The 12,915-nt window shown below is 32.4% G+C and overlaps 1 long non-coding RNA gene across 1 annotated transcript; it reads left to right on the top strand.

Moving 5' to 3' along the window:
* The first annotated feature begins 8,606 nt into the window (after window positions 1-8,606).
* On the top strand, window positions 8,607-10,162 carry LOC146957879 (uncharacterized). The gene is made up of 3 exons (XR_015020141.1): window positions 8,607-8,758; window positions 9,285-9,382; window positions 10,098-10,162. It is a non-coding gene; the product is annotated as an uncharacterized LOC146957879 (long non-coding RNA).
* Window positions 10,163-12,915: the final 2,753 nt, after the last annotated feature.

Raw genomic sequence — 12,915 nt, forward strand, 5'->3', positions numbered from 1 at the left:
CTAAAGCCATCGTCCCCGTCTGGTGGAGACATGTCGTTGGATAGTAGTAAAAAGGTCATTTCTTCTTCTCCTATTCTTTTTAACAAATTTTCGTATAGTGCTACAACTTACTCCTTGATTTGTATTCAATTTTCATTGATTTCTATTTATCACCATTTTTCGTTGAGGTGCTAAAACTCTAGGTTGTTGGTTCAAGGCAGTGTGTATGACTTTTGAAGACCATGGATACGTGAAAACTGTTTGAGACACTTCTGATTTTTTTTTTTTTTTTTTTATCTCTTTATCATTGTATTTTGCAATCAACCTCCTCCCTTTGTCCAAACTTCTGAAATTGAATACCAATATGTGGGTTTGAACTTAAGATGATAAACCCTAATTTAATATTTGTTTTTGTTTTAATTTTTGAGTTTAAATTTCTAAAAGAATAGTCTTTTTACTAACCACGTCAGCACCAAATTAGTCATCATCTAAGAGCATCCACATTGGTAGAGTCTTTACCATTTAAGACCCGATACCTAATAGATACCTCCATTGGAAAAAATTTTTTTGGAGGTCTCTTAAGACTCAGCGTCTCACTTGAGACCCCAATCTTAAGTGGACCTCACACCACTTTTCAATAAAATAATCATTATTTAAGTTGCTTTTGTTGCTTTTCATTAATAAATAGTTATTGGTGGGACCCATTTAGACCTTTTGATAGAGAATCTTCATTGGAATGGTTGAGTACCTATTAGGTATTATTATTAAAAAATAATAAAAAAGTGATGTGTTCATATGGGACCCGTTTAAGACCTCAAATGCGAGTGTCTTCATTGTGGATGCTCTAAGTAAATTTTGAAGAGTTGAACGGTAACGGTATACACTTTTTATGATTAAGAGTATCAACCTGTTAAAAAAAAAAAACTTAAAACGGTAACATGTATTTTGTCTATAAAAATAAGAGAAATTTTTGATGAAATATACGCCCATAATATTAATAATAAATTTATTAACAATAAAAATATAATATTTATATTTTAAAACAAAGGATAGACTATCTTTAAAAAAAAAGGATACCTAATAACTTTAGAGGTGTCATCTCTTTTGAGGCCTCATCGTGTGTCTTGAGTGTGGTCTTGTAGAAACGGTGCAACATTTAGTTTTAACGTGCACTACTTTTGCATCTTTATGGCCGCTAGTGCGGGGTTGGATTGGTGTTTTGGAGGTGGACTCCCACATTTTGTCCGATCATTGTTTGCAGTTTGTTCACTCAACAGGTGGTGGTAAAGCTAGGCGGTCATTTTTTTAGCTCATGTGGCTTCTTTGTATCTGGTTATTGTGGAACGAGCGTAATAACCGTTTGTTTAATAATTCTGTAAGAGTAAATAGTCACTTTAGTCCCTGACTTTGCACCTCGCTGTCACATAGGTCCCTGACTCAGGATTAAATACAAACAAGTCCCTGACTCTACACTTCCATTATCACTTTAGTCCCTGCCGTTAAAAAAAACTGTTAAGTGATGATGTGGCACGCTGACAAGGAGTATGCCGTGTCACAGGGACTAAAGTGAAAGTAAAAAATGGTTACTTTGGTCCCTGAATCGAAAATCAAAATCCTCAATTTACTGTTAGATCTCTGACTGTGTATACTTACTGTCAGTTAGGTCCCTGAATCGAAAATCTATATCCTCAATTTATTGTTAGATCCCTGACTGTGTATACTTACTGTCAGTTAGGTCCCTGAATCCAAAATCAATATCCTCAACTTACTGTTAGGTCCCTGACTGTGTATACTCACTATCACTTAGGTCCCTAACAATAAACACGAAATTTCACTAAGATCCTTGCCAAGTTGTTAGTTTAACATGCTACTTACTAACAACACTAAGGTATCTGTGCTAAATACCAAAATATTATTATAACGCTTATAAAAATGATTTCATAGTTTAATAACAAATGTTTCCATAACATAACTATTAAGTCATTAATGTCAACCATAGAGTAATCAAAAGATTGCACCATATTTGGGCATATAATTCAACAAGTCATTACATAATGATTCAGCAAAATATTAAACAAAATATTGCATCATAATTGTACTTATAATTTAGCAATTTCGGTACATAAATAAACAAACAAAACATCGCATAGTTGGCCTCGGAAACATAGTTGTGCTTATAATGATTCCATAGTTTAAACTAACAATATCAGACACATGCAGGGACTTGTAAAGTACTAAAACAAAGTCAATTGCAGTTAAAAAACAAATTGTATATCCCTTAAACTATATTGGATTTCATAGAAATATAAGGGATTTTATCTTTAAGATAGTTACAGAGCAGTGTCTTCACTGAGTTCTATGCATCTTTAAGTTTGCTATTAATGCTTATTTGATTTAAGTGAGTCTGCATACCAAGAAATGAGATTTTGGTATTACTACCTCCAGTATTTGTTATAAAAAAAAGCATGTTACTTTTTATCCTATGCTTATTAATCCTTAACTACTTATTAGTGCTTATTCTATGCTTATTTCATAGAAATATTAATGGTTAAACTATGTGTTCGAGGTCAAATATGTGATGTTTGTTAGTTTATTTATGTACCAAAATAGCTAAATTATAAGCACAACTGTGGTGCAATATTTTGTTTAATATTTTGCTGAATCATTATGTAATGACTTGTTGAATTATATGCCCAAATATGATGCAATCTTTTGATTAATAGTTATGTTTATGGAAACATCTGTTATTAAACTATGGAATCATTTTTATAAGTGTTATAATAATATTTTGGTATTTAGCACAGATACCTTAGTGTTGTCGGTAAGTAACATGTTAAACTAACAACTTGTCAAGGATCTTAGTGAAATTTCGTGTTTACTGTCAGGGACCTAACTGACAGTAAGTATACACAGTCAGGGACCTAACAGTAAGTTGAGGATATTGATTTTCTAATCAGGGACCTAACTGACAGTAAGTATACACAGTCAGGGATCTAACAGTAAATTGAGGATATTGATTTTCGATTCAGGGACCAAAGTGACCATTTTTTACTTTCACTTTAGTCCTTGTGACACGTCATACTCCTTGTCAGCGTGCCACATCATCACTTAACAGTTTTTTTTAACGGCAGGGACTAAAGTGATAACGGAAGTGTAGAGTCATGGACTTGTTTGTATTTAATCCTGAGTCAGGGACCTATGTGACAGCGAGGTGCAAAGTCAGGGACTAAAGTGACTATTTACTCAATTTTGTAACTCTCATTCCCAGGTTGTTGGATAAAGTTAAATATTTGTCGAAAGCTAAAAAAAGTCACGTTTGTGTTTGGCATTCATTGGTGGCGGTCGAGCCCTTTTCAATGTCTGGGCATCAACTAATGGTTTTTGTTTTGCCTAACTAACTTTGTATATCTTTAGTAGTCTCTTTGGCACGTCTTGTATTATTGGGACTGCTTGTTTGTGGTTATATATATATATATATATATATATATATATATATATATATATATATATATATATATATATAGGATGTATATTATGAGAATGATTATCTTATATGAGAATGATGAGAATGATCATCAACCATTAGATCAAAAATAGATGGTTGAAATTAAAAACGAACATATATACCTTACCTTATTATATCAATTCTCATAAACTCATTTCCCTTTTCATCTTCTTCTCCCCACAGCCTTTGACTCTCTTCTTCTTCGTTCATATCCCTTTCTTCTTATAAACACCTTCAACATTATTGGCAATATCCACTAAACCAATTCCAGATTTTAGATCTAAACATTTATTTAGACAATTCTAATAATATTTTACTTTTCTAGATCTAACCTAATTTGCCCCTTTTCTATAAAGATCATCAACCATGGTGTCAAAATGCGGAAAGTAATGATCACGTAAGATCTCAAGTAAATAAATATGAGTCTTTTGATCGAATAAAATAAACGGTTGAGATTTGATGTCAACGAATCCGTTGACACCTGGTGTCAACGGATCCTGACTCTCTCTCTCTCTCTCTCTCTCTCTCTCTCTCTATATATATATATATATATATATATATATATATATATATATAGGGTCAGGATCAAATGACACCATGGTGTCAAAATTAGTTTGACATCAAATCTCATCCATTCATTTTATTTAATCCAAAGGCTTAAAACTATCACCAAATTAATTAATATACACCAAATACTCTCTATCACCTAATTAAGAAACATATCTATCATCATTAATTTATAATCAAACATTCCATTTTTATTTCTCCAAATTTTTTTGTTCCTCTTTTTTATTTCCCCAAATTTATAAATTTTCTCAGATTTCTATAATCATACTCAAACTTCTTTTCTAAACTTTTTTATAAGAAGAATGGTAAAACTCATATACCTATGGTTGTTTGAGTCATCATCACCATCAATGATATTTCTTTGTCTTTATCTCATATACTCATATTTTTTTAATAATTAATTAAATTGTATTAAAAAAAAAACCAACAAGCTCGACTAATGATTCTTGAATTGTTCATGCTAATTAGATTATTTTGTCACTCATAGGTCTAATTTTTTTAGAGGACTCAACGTGTCTCATGTTTAAGTGAATTAAGATTTATCATGATTTTATAAAAATTATAAAGTTTGAGTTTGTGCTTATGGCCAAAAGAAGAAAAAAATTAGGGGAAAATAAAAAGGGTTTGAATCTACCAAAAACAAGAAGGGATTGTTTGATTATGAATTAATAATGTTAGATATGTTTCTTAATTAGGTGATAGAGAGTATTTGGTGTATGTTAATTAATTTGGTGAAAGTTTTAAGCATTTGGATTAAATGAAATGAATGGATAAGATTTGGTGTCAAACTAATTTTGACATCATGGTGTCATTTGATCCTGACCCATATATATATATATATATATATATATATATATATATATATATATATATATATATATATATATATATATGCTAATGCACACCTTCTAAAATTAAGGTGGGTGTGTATTAGCATTCCCCTATATATATATATATATATATATATATATATATATATATATATATATATATATATATATATATATATATATATAGGGGAATGCTAATACACACCCACCTTAATTTTAGAAGGTGTGCATTAGCATCCTACACCTATCCACTTTTGACAAAAAATACCCCTTTCATTTTTTTAACTGTCAATAAATATATGCCCTTTTAAGTAATTTCTCACCACACATATTTTTTTCTCTCTTTTTCCCAAAAAAAAAAAAAAAAACTTCACGTGATTGGTTTGTTGGAGAAGAAGGTGGATAAGCCATGGAAACCGACATTAAGCAATTGAAACCAACCAAGTTCCAAATTTAATCAATCATTAACAATAACAGATCTTCATATTCTTGTATCAAAACAACATGATGGTCCTGATGTTATTATCAAAAACTCCCACCACACCGTCAACAACGGTTGGAACAACTTCGTTCTGCTGGCACGCGGTTCCGGCCTTCCATCCTCTGTTTCAGCACCGCTCTGAAATGGACAACGGCGGCACAAAATTTCATTGACAACGGCGGCGCGTAGCTGGAGATTTGGAACCTGTGTTGTGCGTTACTTCAATGGAGTGGGCGCGTGAGAGGAATCTTTGAGAGAAAGAGAGAGAAACTATTAATGTGATAAGAAATTACTTAAAAGGACATGTCTTTAGTGACAATAAAAATAGAGAAAAGGGGTATTTTTTGTCAAAAGTAGATAGGTGTAGGATGCTAATGCACACCTTCTAAAATTAAGGTGGGTGTGTGTTAGCATTCCCCATATATATATATATATATATATATATATATATATATATATATAATACCATTTTTGCTTGTTAAAAAAAACTAATAACTTTAGAGAAAAACAAATTCGAATATATAGTATTCAAAAGAAAACGGGTGCACTAGACAAATGAGGGGTGTGCCGGCAGTAGCTTTAAATGTACATCTCACACTCTCATAATGTGTAGAACCAAAACACACGAGTATTTTTTTATTTTGTTTTAATTTTGCTCTTTATGCGTTTCTTTTTAGGTCTCAAATATTTCTAATAGAGAGAGGATAACAACATCATGTGAGTATGAAAGAAAATTATTCAAAAATTGTTACAAAATAGTTGTACATATATCATTTCTCTTTTTTAAGATGGCAACAAAGTTGAAATGTTATATATAATAGCCTGCTAATTTACACTCACCTAAAAACGCTAAAATATAAATTAACAAGCTACAATTATACATCTTTCATTTCATTTGCAATTAAATGTGAATTAACGGAGAGACTTAATTGTAATACAAAAGAAATTGAGAGATCCTTTATCAAAATAAAAATAAAAATAAAAATTGAGAGATGCAATTTGTGCAACAAAAATGAAGGACTCAGATACCAAATTCAAAAGACATGAGATTTACTTTTCTCACCCTGCTGCCTTCTCGCGCGTCCTGCAAAATTTCTAAAAACACCCCTAGTCCGGATTATACAATCCGGACCATATTGTTAGTGATTTCCGGAAAATTAAATCCTGACCAGATGTTATGCGCTTTTTTGTGTCTTTCTTTGATGTTAAGGGTCTCTGTTGACCGTTATATGAACCCCACACAAGCTGAAATGCTATTGCAGGGTTCATATGAACGGTCAACAATGACCATGACACAACCGACACCCCTAAAAAACTAAAAACATTTGAAGAAAATTGAAGAAAAGAGGTGAAGTGAAGAATGAAGGTATTTGTTGAAGATGGAAGCCTATTTATAGCCTTAAACAAGTCCTGGGTCATTAATACAGTCAATGAAAACGTGTTAGTGGTTGTAACCGTCCAAACCCATATTAATGGCTCTCTTTCAAAAGAATCCAATGCTAAATGTTTCCGGATTTTACATTCCGGAATGTCCTTAGCCCTACATGAAGTGCCAACTTTTCCCTCGTTCACCATTATCGCATTAATCCGAAAAGTATATACCAGAAAACAGTTGTGTGTTCCGGATTCTATATTCCGGAATGCATCAGTCATGGCCGGTGGTCTGCATCACACGTTTTTGTTGGTAGTCAGGTAAAAAAAACGTGTTTTACCACGTTTTTTGACTGCATTTATGGCCTCCCAACCGTTTTTGACCCACCCCTCCCTATAAATAGCTTTCCAATCCCCACAATTTCTCACACCATCCTCTCCCACCCTCTCATCCTCTTCTTCCTTCTACAACCATGGTTTCCATCGTTGGCCTTTCATAGATAAGGGCCTCGTAGAAAACTTTCAGGGTTTGCATGAACGGTCAATGAGGATGGAACCGCGCTGCAACTAAGCGAGGTTCATCTGAGGGTCATGTGGGTCAGTGTGGTTCTTAGCTTCGCCTGTCTAGGCGTAAGTTTGAGCACCCCCCACCTGCCTCAGGGGCATTGTTTTCTTCTTCCCGCCCTCCTCTTCCCTCCTCCTCCGATTTTCCTCCAATAGCCAAACTACTGGTATGTCCTCCAATGTACAAATTTTGAAAATTTAAAATGACAAATCTACAAATTTTAAAATTTAATGGACCAAATTGCAAATTTTTTTAAAAAAATTGGGACCGATAATCTAATTTTGAAAATGAATAGGCTTTAATGTATACTATTTTAAATATTTTGAGAGATATATTATTTATAGAGTACGAATGGGATTTCAATTTTAAGTTTCTATGGTGTATTTGATATTTCATAAATTTAGCTTTTAGTAAAGTAATTCATAAAATCCATTCTTTTTAAAAGTTCTCCAAGTTTATTATATTGAAGATGAAGATTTTGAGTTGCCCTATAAAATTATATTAAGACTAAAGAATATGTGTGACAGTGTAAAGTTTGTTTACACTATCAACCAATCAGATGTTGCCCACTAACCGCTTCCCCCCACATTTTATGTTATTACTAACAAAATGTAACATCTCTCTATATCTATCTATCTATCTATCTCCCTCCCTCCCTCTCAACCCTTATTCTACTTTTCATGTTCCTTCATGGGAAATGAAACACATAAGCAACTTTCATTTTTTATTGAAAAGCTAAGAGGGTTCCATTGATTTCTAGTCGGTGCCACTATTTTCATATACCCCCACCCCTAATTTGAAGTCGATGCTCAACATGCCATTATTTTCATATACCTCGTCGCACAATTCATGATATAATGGAGTTTTGACTTTAAATGAAGAACACAATAGGTGCCACAAAGAACTGTCGCACCAAGAATTGATTACAAGAAAAGAAGAAAAAACAGTTATAGAGGGGCTTCTTTTGATTTTTGATAAACTTAATTATTTTGAAAAATATGATATGATGTTGAAAAATAGTAGGCTTTAATTGGTTTTCAGTGTAAAACTCATTTTACACCGACTTTTCATATCCAGTGCACTCAGTTATATTTACCTAGTAAAATTTTACCATCCAAACACACTCTAAAGAAAATTAAAATACTTCGTCTTTAAAAAAAATACTACCAAAATTAAACAAAATTATGGAATTTTAAAATTACACCTACCAAAAGGAATTGGCAATTTTGTCCTTCTTATTCAATATATATAAAGTCAGATCTCAGAAACCTTAGCCCGACATAATCTTCAGAGTTTTGGTACCTGCGCCGCATTGATTCAATCAGAAACCCTAGCCCAACATAATCTTCAGAGTTTTGGTACCTGCGCCGTCATTGATTCAATTCCCATAAACTCAGGGTGTCTCCTTAATAGCGATCGCATCTTCGAATTTTGCAGAGCTCGTCATCATTTCCATTTAGGTTTGTTTATTTCCTCATTTCTTCGTTTTTGACTCGTGATTAATTTTTCTAAGCTTCCTTTGTGGATCTGATTCCTAGAATTTGTAGATTCGGATTTTCTGTATTTAATTTCATATAAATTATTTTATCTTGCTCATTTGGTGCAATTGAATTCGTTGGTTTCGGGACACCACCCACAAACCTGGATGGGTCTCGCACCCTAAGGTTGTGTGTTTATTGTTATCAAAGCTTTGCTTAAAGTTTTGATTGTCCGCTATTCAGATCTATTCAGATCGGTGGTTTTTCATTGCCATGGCCATTTTCTCACTGTTTGGGTGTTGTTCATAGCCATGGTCGTGTTATGCCATTCTGATGTGCTTATTTTTGGGTTTATTGGTTCGACATGGTTTCGTAAGATCCAAAGGCTCTGTTTTAGATTAGATTTGCTCAAAAGGGCATTGGCTTTATGATATTGTTGTTTTTCTGTTTTCAAGTTATTTTATGGTCGTTGATGCTTGTTGTTCATCACACTTAGTTGTTGGTGCAGATCTGCTTTCGTGTTGGCAGACGGGTTCACTCGCCAGTCTTCAAGAACTGGGTTTGCTGGATTGTGTCAGCATGCGGGCTCGCTGGGCTATGCATGTGGTATGTGTTTATCTTGGTTCTTTTATGTTTTTGGCACTATTTTTTTTACCCTTTATTGGCAGTGTCTGTTATTCTTGTTAGGGTTGATGTATACTTTCCTGTGCTTTACTGGGTCGATTTGTATGCCCCTTAATCTTTGTATTTCCTTTTATTTTAATATATTTTTCTCTTGCTTAAAAAAAATATTTTCTCACTCATTTTGTAGTTTTTTCTTTTGAGGGACACTCATTTTGTAGTTTTGATTGTTACTTTCTTTGCAGAAAATTAATGTTTCATATTTTGTTATAAATTGGGTATATTGAATTTTTCCAAAAAAAGGTAATATTTGATGTATGCCCCTATTCATGAAAAATAGATACATTTGTCCATAAGTTGATATTTAAGAGTCTAATGTTTGTTTTATCACTTAAAATTTATTTGAAATAGCAAAACTTACATGATCAGCGCAATATCACATTGTTGTTTTGTATAAGAAAAATCTTTCTTTTTATTTTAGCATTATTTGACTAATTTTTATCACTCTAAACTATTGGCACATAATAAATCAAGACTAAAGAGTTCGACTAGAGATAAAAAAAAAAAAAAAAAACTATTAGAATTAATATTTCCTCAATTCAATTATTTAATTCATGTTTCCTTTGCCCTTCATTTTGTAAGAAAGAATAAACTTTTATCATTGAGTGATAATTTATTCAAAAATTGATTTATTTTTCAGGCGTTCCTTTCTAATTGAAGAAGATATTAAAGGTCCAATTTTATTTCAGGTGCTTTATCTTCAGGTATATTTTTCATTCCAAAATCCTATTTAGTTCATTGATTCACTTTTCCTGTAATTATTTCTGTAGCAAAAACAAACTTTTATCGTTTCATAATATTTATGCAAGATTTCATTTATTTTTAGGTGTTTTCTTTGTATTTGAAGAAGATATTAAGGATCTAATTTGCTTTCAAGGGCTTTATCTTTAGATAATTTTTTCATTCCTAAATCCTATCATAAATATGATAGAAACACTTTAATTGCATTTACTATAGTTTTTTATATTTTGTTTATGTTTTTATATTACAATTGGATTCCCCCTAATCAAAGACTCTCATATCTTCTCAAGTGAGACAATTCACACCCTTTACTAGAGATATCATGACACATACCATAAGTGACACTCTTTATAGTGTGCCCTGTAACTAACTGGTCAAGCTAGTAACCGTTGGCCTCAATCAACTTTGTCATAGATTTGATTAATGTCAAACTTCAAGGAAATTTTCACGGCTTAACCACCCCTCTTTTTCATAAACTTTAATGAGGTGAATTATATTAAAAAAAAAATTCACAACAATACGAGAAAAATTATCCTTGTTAACATCCTATTGTAATCTACCGATTTAGGTTACCTACCGATTTGTTAGCGTCCAATTCAAAAATAATATTTTTCAAACCCAAAGAATCAATCTTCTTCATAGATACGAGACGACCACAAGCCTCTCTTCTACTACTGATAGGTGAGGTTGTATTCACTTAGATTTCGCCTAAACAGGGTTTCCCTTTAAATTTCTTATATATATATATATATATATATATATATATATATATATATATGCCAAAATCGTAGCTCATGCTTACGAGAAAAATGAGTCATTCACATTCAAATTTAAGTTCCATTTCGAAGATGGCTACCACGACGAGACCGATACTAGTGGGTGCAGATGGAATGACTGGAGACGAGAATTGCGATCTAGAATCCACTCGTCAAGAACCATTTTATCTATCCATAACATGTGGATCGAGGAATCAACTTTACCCTTCCCAAAAAGTTTGTTTTGCATTGACCAAAAGCTAAAAAAAAAATTGGGAGCAGTTGAGGGATTCCATAACTGCAACGAGAAATTCCAAAAGATAGTCAGAATGGACTAATTGATGATCAACAAAACTCCAAACACATCTTTCCTTCAAACATTTTTCACTATTTGGGGACTTGAAAAAGGTATGTTGGATAGTTATAATCTCTTTATCGTAGAACACACACATAGTAGGACATTTCATACTTTCACCTTGTAAATTTTCCAAAACAGGAATACAATTTCTACCAAGTCTCTAAATGAAATTGTTCAGTCCAGATGGAACTTGAATTTTCCATATTAGATTCTCTTTTCTTATACCCCGCAAAGGGGTTACATGAGTGAGAATCTCCATATTCAAATTGTATGCATGTTTTTTATTCAACCTAGAAATCATTTTGTCCTCATAGATCAATTGGAAGAGACGAGTTGTTGAAATTGTATCTGGATCATTATGAGTGAATTGGGATCACACCAAGTCAGTATCGCAAACCTTCAAATTTTGTAGGAGTCCACGCTAAGTAATTTATGTGTGCTACAATGTTTTGGATAGGATAATTACACTTATTAGTATATCTTAACACTGGATCACCTCGAGTATGAGTGTTAGTAATCATATCATATATTCTACCTACAGCCTTCTCTCAACAATGTTTGTGAACTCTAAATGCTCCTCTAACAATAGCTTAGATTTCGGCCCACACGACACTCCAAGAATGACCCCTTGAAAAGTATTTAGCTTTGATAATGTGTTAAACATGAATTTGGGACATTCTCATAAACTTCATCATAGATTTGATTAAGGTTAAATCTATGATGAACTTGGGACATTCTCATAAACTTGGCTACTAAATTTCATCATAGTTTAGTCCCAAGTTTTCCAAAATTCTCCCGAGAGATTGCCCCAATCAACTTTATCATAGATTTTATTAATGTCAAACTTCAAGGCAACTTTCACTACTTAACCACCCCTTTCTCATAAACTTTAATAAGGGGAATTATATTAAAAAAAAAAATTCACAACAATATGAGAAAAATTATTCCTTGTTAACATCCTATTGGAAGCGTAGACTTCAAAAAGATTTATTATGTAGACTCATATTTGGGGTAGTATGGGTCCAATTGAAAGTGGTCATTAGTTTCTCATTGTATTCAAAAGCTTTTGTCCAAATCATAATGTGGCTGCCCATTCTTTTATTCTATCCCCCCTTAACACGGCTCGACTACATAAAAGTCTATTGGTAAAACTTTAGTCATGGGGACCACATTAACGTAATGCACATTGCAAGTAGCCTAATGTAAATGTCAAATAGTTTATGAAAAAAAATATGTCAGTCTTTTTTTTTTTTTCTCATTGGTTCCTTCTTAATCATGTTTGAGTCCTGTCAAACACTAAATATGTACATATCTCTCAACTATCTTTCGATTGGTTCAATTCCAGTCGGTACATACATGTAAATCTTAGAAAACATAGAACATTCCACGTTACAAAAATGTACTAACTCTTTAACAACAATGAAAGTGAAAAAAATAAAATTATACTAACCATCTCAAACTAATTTTCATTAAATTTAGTTTAGGCAGAACTGCAATGTCATTACAAAATATAAAGACGGGTTAGTTTCTACATAATTTCATATGTTTATATTCTAGACCCCCAAGAAATTTTTTAGTTTGTTTTTGGAATATTTCTTGCATGC

The sequence above is a fragment of the Medicago sativa genome, chromosome 1, assembly GCF_051527215.1.
Source record: "Medicago sativa cultivar Bolivia chromosome 1, Bolivia_mono, whole genome shotgun sequence".
NCBI lineage: Eukaryota > Viridiplantae > Streptophyta > Magnoliopsida > Fabales > Fabaceae > Medicago > Medicago sativa.